General features: G+C 42.1%; 2 protein-coding genes across 3 annotated transcripts in view; one reads left to right on the top strand and one right to left on the bottom strand.

The window, feature by feature from the left end:
• The window catches only part of TMCC3 (transmembrane and coiled-coil domain family 3), a 308376-nt gene that overhangs the window by 497 nt on the left and 293779 nt on the right, over window positions 1-14100 (top strand). The window lies entirely within an intron of this gene.
• Window positions 1-14100, bottom strand: part of METAP2 (methionyl aminopeptidase 2) — an 817888-nt gene that overhangs the window by 643025 nt on the left and 160763 nt on the right. The gene's annotated exons all lie outside the window — the stretch shown is intronic.

The following is a 14100-nucleotide window of genomic DNA, read 5'->3' as shown; positions in this document are numbered from 1 at the left end:
CAGGTCGAGGCCGGGGCTGGGGTTGGGGAGAGGAAGGATGCCGGCACTCTGGCGATTGGAAGGCGCGAGGCTCCCCCAGGCACCACCCGCCGACGGCGCGCAGCTCCTGGCCTGGGGCGCCCTGGGGGTCTGCGGCTGCTGCTTTCCCGGCAGGTGTCGGTGGCCGCGCGCTCACCCCCACCCTCCAGCCAAGGCGCCTGTGGAAAAACGAAGAACAAACAGGCTCAGCTGCAGGGGCTCTTCCACCTCCAGGGACAGCTTGGGGGACTGGTGCTGCTTACTGTCAGCCCCGGAGAGAGCGCAGGCCCTAGTGCAGCTTGATCTTACTTGTCTGGGGAAGTTAATTAACACGAAGGTGCTGGCGATTTTGTAAGTTATCAGACCCGGTGTGCCGTTTTGTATTTTAACTTTGGAAATGGAAGGTGCTTTAATCAAATACAAGATCTCGGCATTTAATAGTGTGGAAAAGCAGTAGAGGAAACTTAAGGAAATCCCATTAGGTACCCTCCACATTGTCCCAGACCTCCTAAGGCTACCCTGAGGACAGTTTAGGCGCCAAGGAAGGGATGGAGGGGTGTTTTCTGAAAAGGCAAGGCTGAGAAGAAATGGAAGAAAACCAAAACAAAACAGAACAAAAAAACCAAGAAAACAAAAACGGAGTAAGACTCTGCCACCAGAGTCCATGCATTTCTCTAGGTTGGAACTTGGGGTTGACTTGTAAGGTACGTAGGCGCCTATTGCTTTGGTCACCTGAGTGGCCCTTTCAGAGATTTCTGCCTGTCAGCGGCTGGGTCGCTTCCAAGGGAACTCGGGCCTCTTTTTGCTGGTGGTACCAGAATTAAGTGTTCTGTGTGTGCGTGTTGAGTGGGGTGTCTTTGGAGGGAGTATACAGCAAGTGTGAATTGGCCCCAGCTGCCCCTGGAAAGTTTTCAGTGAGCTGACACGGAAATTCACCTAGCTTATACTTTTGGAGCTAGTCCAGACCTGCTCAGGTGTTTCTGCGGAGAACAGGATTCCAGCCAGGCTGGCCAGCTACTTTCGCATGCAGCAGAAATGGAAACTGGCCGTGATGAGGTTACTTGTTTGAACTCCAAATTCAGGGGCCAGCAACCTCCTTTTACCCTCAGTGCCCCAGGGTAATTAAAGAAAAGAGCCTGAATGGGGTCCGTAGTCGTGCGTGTTAGAAGGAGAATCACGATTTGGAGATGGAGGGCATTGACCAGAGTATCTTAACATGTGATCTGTCTGCTACCTGCCTTAGGATGGAAAAGATGGATGCTTGTTGCAAATGCAGATTCCTAGGCTCTGTTTCAAACCTAATGAGTCAGAATCTCTCAAACTGGAGCTTGGCAATCTGCATTTTAAATCCCCAGCCCCCACCTCCATAAGATATGTGTATTAAGCACCTACTATGTGCAGGCGCTGTTCTGAGCTCTAGGAATACTGTGAGGAACATGACATACAAAAGCCTTGTTTTCTTGGAGGCCACATTCAAACTGAGAAATCAGATAATAAAGTAGTAAACAAATGTACGAGTTCGTCATTTCAGATAGTGATGAGTGCTGTGAAGAAAATAGAGCAGGATTTGTGCCCAGGTTTGCTGGACTCCAAAGCCCTGGCTTTTGACATTACACTGTTGCCTACAAACTTTTTGTTTCTGCCCCAGACCCTGTCTGGTTCTGGAGAAGCATATAATTTGGCAGTTTGGCAGATGCATGTGGCAACCCTTCAACTGTTGCAGATCAGTAGCTGCAGATAGAGAGTGTGCAGAGACTATTAGAATCAAAAGTAATTACTTTCATTTGGTGTCCTTGAGTGAAAGAGAAGGTGCGTAGGGAATGTACAGAGCAGGAGCACAGAAGATGCCCAGTATTTGGGTTCCTCTGAAGAGAGAGGCTGTGGTCTGAATGTGGTCCCCGCAGTTAATATGTTGAAATCCTAACCCTCAAGGTGATGGTGTTAAGGGATGGGTCTCTGGCTCACGCCTGTAATCCCAGCACTCTGGGAGGCTGAGGCAGGCGGATCACGAGGTCAGGAGATTGAGACCATCCTGGCTAACACGGTGAAACCCCGTTTCTACTAAAAATACAAAAAAATTAGCTGGGCGTGGTGGCAGGCGCCTGTAGTCCCAGCTACTCGGGAGCCTGAGGCAGGAGAATGGCATGAACCTGGGAGGCGGAGCTTGCAGTGAGCCAAGATCGCTCCGCTGCACTCCTGTCTGGGCAACAGAGTGAGACTCCGTCTCAAAAAAAGAGAGAGAAAAAAAAAAGGTGGGTCTTTGGGAGGTGATCAGGTTACAAGGGCAGAAGCTTATAAAGGAGGCCTCAGAGAGCTACCTTGCCCCTTCCATGATGTGAGGAGACACCATCTCCGAACCAGAACTTGGCCCCTTACCAGACACTGAATCTGCTGGGGCCGTGATCTTGGACTTTCCAGTCTCCAGAGCTGTGAGAAACGCATTTTTGTCGTTTAAAGTCATCTAGTCTATGGGATTTGATTGTAGTAGCCCATATGGGCTCCGACAAAAGGCTGATGTGGTGTGTACTGTGCTGCCCAGGACTTTGAACACCAGAGAACCCCATGGTTGGGTCTTCTTTCACCTCTTCACATAGCTCCTTCATGTTTCCTTCATTATTTTTGAATCCAAAATGAGCTCTTTCCATGCAAGCCAGGAGTTACAGAGGATTGGTTGCTTTAAAAAATTATTTGTGTTAGAAAAAGTTAGAAAGCAGTGGTGGGAGAATAATTATAATGGTAGCTACTTTTCTTTTTTTTTTTTTTTTTTGAGGCAGGGTTTCGCTCTCTCACCCAGGTGGCAGTGCGGTGGCACCCTCACAGCTCACTGTAGCCTCCACCTTCTGGGCTCAAGCGATCCTCCTGTCTCATTTTTAAATTTTCTGTAAAGACGAGATCTCATTATGTTGTCCAGGCTGGTAGCTACTATTTATTGATTATTTTCTTTGAGCCAGGCATCTACTGTCTTCCTTCATTTTCATAACAACCTTTTAAGTTAAAAATTAATAGGTGATACATTTACATCGTATAAAATTTAAAAGATATCAAAAGCTTACAACGAAAATGAGCCTTCCTATTCTGTTGTCCAGACAGCTAGTTCCCCTTCCTAGAAGCAATTGATGTTAACTCATCTCTTCTATCCCTCTAGAAATAATCTATGCACATATCAGCAGTGATATATTCATACTTTTTGTTTTTAAAAGCACAAATGGTAGCATATAAGTACACTCTTCTACACCACACTTTTTTCTCTCATACAAGAAGATTGGTATTTATAGATTTATGAAGGTCTCTTTATTTATATATGTGTGTGTATGTATCTATATATATATATATTTTTTTTTGAGACAGAGTCTTGCTCTGTTTCCCAGGCTGCAGTGCAGTGGCGCAGTCCTACCTCACTGCAGCCTTAACCTTCTGTGCTCAAGTGATCCTCCCACCTCTGCCTCCAGAGTAGCTGGTACTCCAGGCATGCACCATCACACCCAGCTAATTTTTTTTATTTGTAGAGATGGGGTCTCACTCTGTTGCCCAGATTGGTCTTGAACTCTCCTTGGCTCAAGGAATCCTCCCATATTGGCCTCCCCAAGTGCTGGGATTACAGGTGTGGGTCCTCTGCGCCCAGCCCCAAGTTCTCTTTATAGCTGTAAATGGGAAACCTTTATGTCAATATACAGGCATAATTCGAAGATGTTGCAGGTTTGATTCCAGACCATCCCAATAAAATGAATATCTAAATAAAGTGAATCAAACAATTTTTTAGTTTCATAGTGCATATAAAAGTTATGTTCACACTACACTATAGTCTATTAATATACAATTGCATTGTTTAAAAAAGCACACTGTATATATTTTAAATAAAAATACTTTATTGCTAAAAAATGCCAACAATTGTCTGAGCTTTCAGTGAGTCATAATCTTTTTGCTGTTGGAGGGTCATGCCTCAGTGTTGAAGGCTGCTGACTGACTAGAGCGGGGTGGTTGCTGAAGGTTGGGGTGACTGTGGCAATTTCTTAAAATAAAACAACAATGAAATTTGCTGCATTGATTGACTCTTTCTTTCATGAAAGATTTCTCTGTAGCATGGGATGTTGTTTGATAGCATTTTCCCTATAGTAGAACTTCTTTGAAAATTGGAGTCAATGCTCTCAAATCCTGCCTGTGTTATCAACTAACATTATTCTAATTCTTTGTTGTTATTTCAACAATGTCACAGCATCTTCACCAGGAGTGGTTTCATCTCAAGAAACCACTTCTTTACTCATTCATAAGAAGCCTCATCCATTCAAATTGTATGAGATTGCAGCAATTCAGTCACATCTTCAGACTCCACTTCTAATTCTGGTTCTCTTGCTGTTTCCAGTGCAGTTCCTTCCTCCACTGAAGTCTTGAACCTCTCAAAGTCATTCATAAGAGTTGGACCCATCTTCCAGACTCCTGTTAATGTTGATATCGTAAATGTTCATATTAAGAATGTTGTTAATGGCATGTAAAAATGGTGAATCCATTCCAGAAGGTTTTCAATTTATTTTGCCATCAGGGGAATCACTATGGCAGCCATAACATTACAAAATGTATTCTTACGTCATAAGACTTGAAAGTTGAAATTGCTTCTTGACCCATGGCCTGAAGAATGGATGTTGTATTAGCAGGCACAAAAACAACATCAATCTCCTTGGATATTTCCGTCAGAGATATTGGGTGACTAAGTGCATTGTCAATGTGCATTAATACTTTGAAAGAATCTTTTTATTTTTTTTTTCTGAGCAGTAGGTCTCAACAGTGGGCTTAAAATATTCAGTAAGCCATGATGTAAACAGATGTGCTATCATCCAGGCTTTGTGGCTCTGTTTATAGAACACAGGCAAAGTCAATTTAACATAATTCTTAAGAGCCCAAGGATTTTCAGAATGGTAAATGAGCATTGGCTTCAACTCAACGTCACCAGCTATATTAGTCCCTAACAGGAGAGTCAACCTGTCTTTTGAAGCTATGAAGCCAGGCACTGACTTCTCATCTCTAGCTATGTAAGTCCTGGTTGACATCTTCTTCCAATATAAGGCTGTTTGGTCTACACTGAAAATCTGTTATTCAGTGTAGTCATCTTCATGATTGATCTTAGCTACATCTTCCGGATAACTTGCTATAGCTTCTCCATCAGTACTTGCTGCCTCACCCTGCACTTTTATGTTACAGAGACAGCTTTGTTCCTTAAATCTCATGAACCAACCTATGCCAGCTTCAAACTTTTATTCTGCAGCTTCCTCTCCTCTTTCAGCCTTCATAGAATTAAAGAGAGTTAGCACCTTGCCCTGGATTAGGTTTTGGCTTAGGGAATTATGACTGGTTTGATCTTCTATCCAGACTGCTAAAACTTTCTCCCCTTCAGCGATGAGGCTGTTTTACTTTCTTATTATTCATGTGTTCACTGGAGTAGCACTTTTAATTTCCTTCAAGAACTTTTCCTTTGCATTTACTACTTGGCTGACCAGTCAGTGCAACAAGCCTGGCTTTTGGCCTATCTCAGCTGTCAGTATGCCTTCCTCACTAAGCTTAATCATTTCTAGCTTTTGATTTAAAGTGAGAGGTGGACAACTCTTCCATTTACTTTAATACTCAGAGGCCGTCGTAAGGTTATTAATTGGCCTGATTTCAATATCGTTGTGTCTCGGAATAGAGAAGCCCAAGGAAAGAGGGAGAGAGGAAGAGTTGGTGGGTAGAGCTGTCAGGATATGCTCAACATTTATACAGTAAGTTTACCATTTTATGTGGGTACGGTTCGTGGTGCCCTGAAACAATCACAACAGTATCATTAAAGACCAGTGGTCACAAATCACCTTAACAGATACAGTAATAATAAAAAAGGTTGAAATATTGGGAGAATTACTAAAATGTGTCCCAAAGACATGAAATGAGCGTATACTGTTGGAAAATGGTGCAGATAGACTTGCTGGTCACAGGGTTGCCACAAGCCTTCAATTAGTAAAAGAGACAGTATCTGTGAAGTTCAATAACGGGAAGTACACTAAACCGAGGTATGCCTGCACTAGAATTTTTTTTCTGGTATTTTGCTGTTATCAACAATGTTGCAGTGAATAATCTTATATATTCATGATTTTGCATGTGTGCAAGCATATTTGCATGATAAATTGCAGTGGAATTTCTGGGTCAAGTGATGTGAATACTTGTATTTTTAGTAGGTAAAGCAACATAGTGTAGGAGTTAGGAGCACAGACCTGTAGACAGATTGCTTGGAGTTGAGTCTTGGCTCTGCCATTTACATGTCGTGAAAGTCACTGAACCCCTCTTTGCCTCAGTTGCTTTGTTTGCAAAATAGGGATAATAATGGTAGCTACCTAATAGGATTGTTACGAGGATTCTATCAGTTTGTGTTGTACAACAAATCACTCCAAATCATCATGGCTTAGAAAAATAACCGTTTTACTTGGCTCTCAAATCTGTGGGTTGGTTGAGTGACTCTTCTGGTTCTGCTTCTGTGGTTAGCTTGTAGATCTGCTGAAGGCCGGACAGTCTAGGATGGCCTCACTCACATGTCTGGTGCTTGACAGATGTGTTGGTCATCGGGGACTCATCTGGGACAGCATGCAATCTCTCATGCTTCAGTAGCCTAGCTCAGGCTTCTTCACATGGTGGTCTCAGAGTTCCATAGAGTAGCACAGGAGGGCAGAGCTCAAGCACTTTTCAAGCCTCTGCTTGTGTCGCATTTGCTGCTGTTCCATTGACCAAAGCAAGAGTCAAGCTCAGAATCTGTGTGGAAGGGGACTCTCCAAGGTCAGAGATGCAGGGATACAGTGAAGGGAATCCCTGCCACCATTTTTACAATGTGCCTCAAGAATCAAATACTATTTGTAAAGTGCCTAGTGTAGTGCCTGGCACTTTTTAAGTGGTACATAAGTTTGTTAAGTTTGAAAAAAGAGCAGTATTACCAGACTGCGTCCATAGAAATTGAACCAGTTTACACATCTACCAGTGTGAGTGCCTGTCTCCCAGTTTCTTCCTAGAACTGTATCAAAGTGGTTTATCCATGGAGAGGCAGATGTTCTTATCCCCATTTTACAGATGAAAAAAATGATCCTTGGATTGGTTAAGTCATTTTTCTGATAGTACAGAGCCAAACTAGGATTTGAATCCTTTGTCTTTCTGACTCTAGAGCACCCCTGCTAGTCTTGCCACCCTAGACATAGGTGAGATTCCTGTGTCCCTAATGACCCCATCCACTGTTCTCCTGCCTACCCTTTGTGCTTCATGTCCATCATTTCTATTTCACATTTGGATCTTGCTGGGTTGAAAAGGATCTGTCAGTCTTTTGAATTCTTTCATAGTGATTTTGATTTCAACTTGGCCTACTGAAATCAAAGCCAAGTGTCCACAGAGACAGCGGGCTCTTTTATGACTGTGAAGGGATGATAAAGGGAAACCTCTTATAAATGGAAAAAAACAGATGAGTACGGCCTTCTTTTGTTTGTCCATTCTTTCTTTTCATTCTTCACATCCTTTTGCTTCACTTCGCAACCCAGGAATTCCTTTCCCTAAAGGGGAAGGTGTGGTGATGGGAGTCAGTGTTTCTTGGTGGTTCAGGATGGGATCTCTGGAGACAAACTGTTTGGGTTCAAGTCCAGCACAGCTGTTTACTGGCTATGTGGCTTGGACGGGTTAACCTGCACTGAAAAGTTTTCCTGAGGTCTGTGGTAATCTGTGGAAAGTACTTCATTCTCATCATTACACAGCAGATTACTTTTGCTGTCTTCTCTGTTCTGTTTCACATCCCTTCTCCTCCACACGTATTCCTATGCCCCTAGCTATGTTTAGTAATAAGGATAGCTAGTATTTACTCAGCCCTTACTCTAAGCACCTTTCATGTAATTAACTCATCTAATCCTCACAACAAACCTATGAAATAGGTACTGTTTTATTCCCATTTTCAAGTGAGGAAGCTAGATGCTGAATGCTAAGTAATTTTCCCAACATACCATGGCCAATAAATGATGTAGCAGGGATTTTAAATGAGGCATTCTGGCGCCAGAATCCGTGCTCTTATATTTATGGGAAAAAAAAAAAAAAAAAGATGGGATGGAAGGTTGGGAGTTTAAAATTGAGAGCTTCTGCTCTAAATAAACTGCTGGTAAACTCACACACAGCCTCTGTCCCTGGCAGTGGCTGAGTACACCCAGCTGTGATTTAGGCTGAAAATCCCACCTTACACACAAAATAGGAACTTTCAATTCTTTTGCCAAAAGCCTTTCTACTTTAATCATTTTAATTCTGACAAGATTTCGGGCATCGTGCCTCCCTTGTAACTGAGGTGAGACACTGTGGAAAAATACATGGGGCTTAAAAAAATAAAGCTTTGAAAATCAAGCTGGTTAGTTTCGAGTCTTGCCACCTCTTGCTGCTTTTGATCAACTGCTCTGGTAGTAGAGACAGCATTCACCAAAGCATCAGGAGAATAAAATAAGAATATTGCAGATGATGTATAACTTTCTGAGTTTAGAATTGTACATATCTTCAAGCTGAAGGAAAGAACTGAAGCTGTTTCATAGGTGTTGGCATGTAGACTAAATGTAATGTGGTAACACTCATCAAACACATATTTTAACATTGACTTCCTCCTATGTGCTAGGAATCCATTGTGGGTAAGCAAGCTCTGCATGGCTCTGATCTTGCAGACTTTGCAGGCTCTGAGAAGAGACTGCTCAGAGAGCAATACCATGAATTGTGGCAAATACGGTTGCAAAGGAAGGATCAATTACTGGGGGACTGTAGTGGGTGTTCCCAATCTAGTCTGAGGGATTAACAAAAGCCTTCCAGTATGATTGTAGCTGAGGGCTTGTCATCTATGGCTTTTATTATGCTGAGGGTATGTGCCTTCTGTGCCTAATTTCTTGAGAGTTTTTGTCATAAAGAGAGGTTGAATTTTATGAAATGCTTTTTCTGTATCTATTGAGATAATCATGGTTTTTGTCCTTTATTCTATTGATGTATTTATTGATTCGTGTATATTGAACCATCCTTGCATCCCCGAGATAAATCCCTTTGATGTGTTGTTGGATTCAGCTTGCTAGTATTTTGTTGAGAAATTTTTGTATTTATATTCATCAGTGATAATGGCCTGTAGTTTTATTTATTTATTTATTTATTATTTATTTATTTTTTTTGAGACAGAGTTTTGCTCTTGTTGCCCAGGCTGGAGTGTGATGGCACGATCTGTGCTCACTCCAACCCCTGCCTCCTGGATTCAAGCAATTCTCCTGCCTCAGTCTCCTGAGTAGCTGGGATTGCAGGTGCCCGCCACCATGCCCGGCTAATTTTTTGTATTTTTAGTAGAGATGGGGTTTCACCATGTTGGCCAGGCTGGTCTCGAATTCCTGACCTCAGGTGATCCACCTGTCTTGGCCTCCCAAAGTGCTGGGATTACAGGCATGAGCCACCACACCCGGCCTGTAGTTCTATTTTTTTTTTTTTTGGTGTGTCCTTGTCTGGTTGTGGTATCAGGATGATGCTGGCCTCATAGAATGAATTAGGAAGAGTTTTCTCCTCTTTAATTTTTTGGAATACTTTGAGAAGAATTAGTGTTGCTCTTCTTTATAACTCTTGCAGAATTTCACAAGACAGTCATCTGGTCCTGGGCTTCTCTTTTTTGGGAGTTATTTATTTATTTATTTATTTTTGAGATAGTCTCTCTCTGTCGCCCAGGCGCAGTGGCGCGATCTCGGGCTCACTTTAAGCTCTGCCTCCCGGGTTCACGCCATTCTCCTGCCTCAGCCTCCCAAGTAGCTGGGACTACAGGCGCTCACCACCATGCCCGGCTAATTTTTTGTATTTTTAATAGAGACAGGGTTTCACTGTGTTAGCCAGGGTAGTCTCGATCTTCTGACCTCGTGATCCGCCCACCTCAGCCTCCCAAAGTGCTGGGATTACAGGCGTAAGCCACTGCGCCCGGCCTGGGAGATTTTTTATTACTGATTCAGTTTTGTTAATCATTATTGGTCTGCTCAGGTTTTCTGTTTCTTTTTGGTTCAAACTTGGTAGGTTGTATGTTCAGGAATTTATCCAGTTCCTCTGTTATTCAGACCAAAATCTTGAAGAACGAATCCTCAGAAAGCCCATCACCTGCTACTCAAATGGCAACACGCCTGCAAGCACAGGGTTTGGTGAGGGTAGAACGCTGCTCACAGTGATGTGGGGGATTCCGAGCTCAAATTGTAGACGGTTCTGTGAGGCTTTTGAAGTCTAGCCCATATCCAGGCCTTTTATACCTTAGTAATAGGGCAGGGCATCATCTAAAATGAGGTCTACTTATTTTCCATGCATTCGAACATGTTGTTGTTGTTAGACTAGACTTGCTTCAAAATTGACTTGAACTGTAGTGCAGTTCTTGGCATGTTTTATTAGTAATAATAAAAAAACAACGATTGCTATGTGCAAGGCATTGTGCTAATACATACACACATTTTGCATATACATATGTATATTCCACTGACTCTTGAAAACCATCTTTTTCCTTGTTGCAGTAAGCAACATTTATTCATTCTTTTATCTAACATTCTTGGGCTGAGTTATACATGGCCCCTGAGCCCTAAGAACTTAGTTTACTGAGGATCAGACTTTTAAACAAAAAGTTCCCATACAGTGTGATGACTGCATTAGCAAAAGCATATCTAAAATACAGCCTAGAAAAAACGGTGATTAACTTTTCCAGACAGGAGAGAGGAGTTGTGGGGTCAGGGGAATTTAATTTTAAACAGGACATGACATCTGAACACATTCCTTGAAGTCCCATGTTTTTTCCTCAAGCACGATCTAGCTACTCCTACCTTCTCCTGGTCTTTTCTGCTGAAATAGCACATTCTCCTGTATCTTACAAATGCACTGTTTATTCTGCAGGCAGTTCTGTCTTGCTTTATTTACTCATAGTTTATTGTTCATGGCTACCTTTTTTTATTTTTACTTTTAATTACATTATTAATTTTTATTTTTTGTCAAGTTGGGGTCTTGTTTTGTTGCCCAGGTTGGTCTCAAAGTCCTGGCCTCTAGTGATCTTCCTGCCTCAGCTTCTCAAAGGGCTGAGATTACAGGTGTGAGCCACCACACCTGGCCTTCTTTTAACTACAATTAACATTTTTTTTTCTTTAGAGATGGGGTCTTGCTATGCAACTCGGGCTGGTCTCGAGCAGCTTTTTAATTTAAAATTTTAACGACTTTCTTGAGGAATGATTTATACATTATAAAACTGATCTGTTTTACATATACAATTTAATGGTTTTTAAAGTAAATTTACTGAGTCAAAAACCACCACGTGAAGTAGTGGCATTAATCCCATTTTCTCAGGTAGAGACCGGGGCTCAGGGAAATGAGGTTTGGGATCCACACACATCCAGCTAGTATCCTGGCAGAGCTGGCATTCAAATGAGTGTAATGGCTCATTAAACCTTATTTGAGTTTGTAAGAGGGAAATAAGCCCATGGAGATTTTGAGTAGAAGGGCGCCTTTATTACCTTGGAATCTAAGGACTAGTTATAGTATGAAATTAAAAAGTGTCGGTCACAGAGGATTTAGGTAAAACACTGGCAAAGAGGACTGAATTATGTATAGTTTGAAAGATGAGTAAAATACTGTAACAGTTGACCCAATAGTCAATGTGTGTAGTAAAGCCACAAATTAAAATATTTACTTGCAACGTTAATAATGAACCACTTTGGTTACTTTGATTCTAAACCATTATGCTTATTATTTAGCTTTCCAGGGTATTTACAAACGTTAATTTCCTGATAGAGAATATTTTCTTATTCTCAGCTCCAAGCAAGCTGTGACATGGAATAGTCCAACAGGCAATTCATAAGAGCAAGGCGCTCCCTCTCTTTCCCATCCAAATTATGGGGTTTGAAATGTTCTGACAATTGAATTAGCTGACTGGTACAACAGTAGCAAATGCTTTATAATTTGTGTTGCCTTCAGAGATGGCAAAAATTAGGCTGCTGCTAATAGACCAGAACTGTCTGGGCTCTGATAGGCTTCCCTCCTGCCTTCAGCGGAAGGGAGGAGAGTGGCTCCTGCTTTTCAACTCTGAATTATGCTTTACATGCCACAGTTCTCTCTCTCTCTCTCTCTCTCTTTTTTTTTTTAGATGGAATCTCGCTCCGTCACCTAGGCTGAAGTGCAGTGGTGCGATCTCGGCTCACTGCAACCTCTGCTTCCTGGGTTCAAGCAATTCCCCTGCCTCAGTCTCCTGAGCAGCTGAGATTACAGGCGTGTACCACCACACTTGGCTAATTTTTGTATTTTTAGTAGAGACAGGGTTTCACCATGTTCGTCAGGCTGGTCTTGAACTCCTGACTTTGTGATCCACCCTCCTCAGCCTCCCAAAGTGCTGGGATTACAGGCGTGAGCCACTGTGCCCAGCCCACGGTTCTGATTTTTGAATATCAATGCTGGGAAAATGACAACAGTGCTTGAGAGAGTTGCTGACAGGGTAAAGCTACCTATTTCCTTTGCTAAAAGGAAGGCTCAAACACAGCCTGTGCAGAGGGCTCTGCCGGGTTAGTATGCTGGGCTCCTCTCTTTATGCATTCATCATTCCAATAATGGAGTTGAATGTGCAGAAGGCCTTCCTGCCCCTGTTTTTGGGCTAAGAAGCCACAGGAATAGTCTCAATTCAATATTGGGACACTCAGGCAGAGATAACTAGATCATGGTATACTTTACAGGTCAATATCAAAGGAAATGTATTTCAGATGATTCTAAGCTCAGTATTTTATTTCATATTCAGCAAACTAAGGCTAGATCAGAGTCAGTTTTCAGGAAGCAACCTAACTCCCTCCTTTGCCCTAAAATGGGAGTTGACAAACTTTTTCTGTGAAGAGGCAGATAGGAAATATCTGAGGCTTTGTGGGCCATAGGATCTCTTATTGCGATGACTTAACTATGCCTTAAAATGTGAAAGCAACCGTAGACAACACGTGAAATGAATGAATGTGGTTGTGTTCCAGTAAAACTTTACTTATGGACACTGAAATCTGGATTTCATATCATTTTCACGTGTCATAAAACACTATTATTCTGATTTTTTTTCAATCATTTAAACATGTTTAGCTTGTGGATCATTCTAAAACAGGTCATGGCTGGATTTGGCCAGTGGATTGTAATTTGCCACTCTCTGCCCCAAAGCATTAGAGATTCCTCTAATGTGTTCCAGGTGTGCCTGCAATTTGTTTTCCAGTATGTGAGCCATCCTTTTCTGCCAAAGCCCGTCTACATATTCAGTAGGTTATGCAGAGTGACATGGATAGAAAACCAGAAACCCAACTGAAACCAGCACATTTCGGTCTTCTGCCTTCATCGCTTGCTGCCTCCTCTCTCCCTCTCCCTCACACACCTCTACTTGATGCTCATGGCACCCTTTCTTGATGACATGGGATCTCATTTCTATTCTCTGGGATCCTGTTAAGTTACGTTAATCAGAAATGTAGAATTCTGCATTAAAATTGAAATAAAGCAATTAGCATTCAGCAGAATGTTACAGAAGTAGTGAGGGCAAGGATATTGTTTCCTTTACAGAAGTGGGTTTAGAAAGATCTATTTGTTTTCTGTATTCATTTTCAGATAATTTCTCATTACTGGTTATAAAATGAGATTAGTTGAGTATTACAAGCTGTGTGCTCCACTACAAATTTATTGAGGTTCTATTTGAATGGATTTTTTAGTGCTTATATAGTGAATGGTGGTTATTTGGGATACAGAGGTCTCTCTGAACTATGGACAGGTGCAAGAACTGTTCAGGCACACCACAGTTATTAGTTGGTTGGTTGCATGAATAGTCTGAGATGAGACCCAAGATCAGATTAGAGTTCACCTGTGCTTAGAAATTTGGTGCTCAAATAATGGTGTAATGGAGGCAGCATTGCACTATGACATCCAAACTGACACATACAGGCTTGTGACTTATTTTTCACATCTGCGAAATAGAGATGATTGACATGCACTTGACTTGTCAGGATCAAGTGAGACAGTTGATGTTTGCCAAGTTGATGTTTGCCAAGTCGGAGTGTAGTCTCTCGCTCATGATTC

Source organism: Macaca thibetana, chromosome 11 (genome assembly GCF_024542745.1).
Source record: "Macaca thibetana thibetana isolate TM-01 chromosome 11, ASM2454274v1, whole genome shotgun sequence".
NCBI lineage: Eukaryota > Metazoa > Chordata > Mammalia > Primates > Cercopithecidae > Macaca > Macaca thibetana.
The sequence above is the reverse complement of the archived record's forward strand: the minus strand, read 5'-3'. Positions and strand labels throughout refer to the sequence as shown.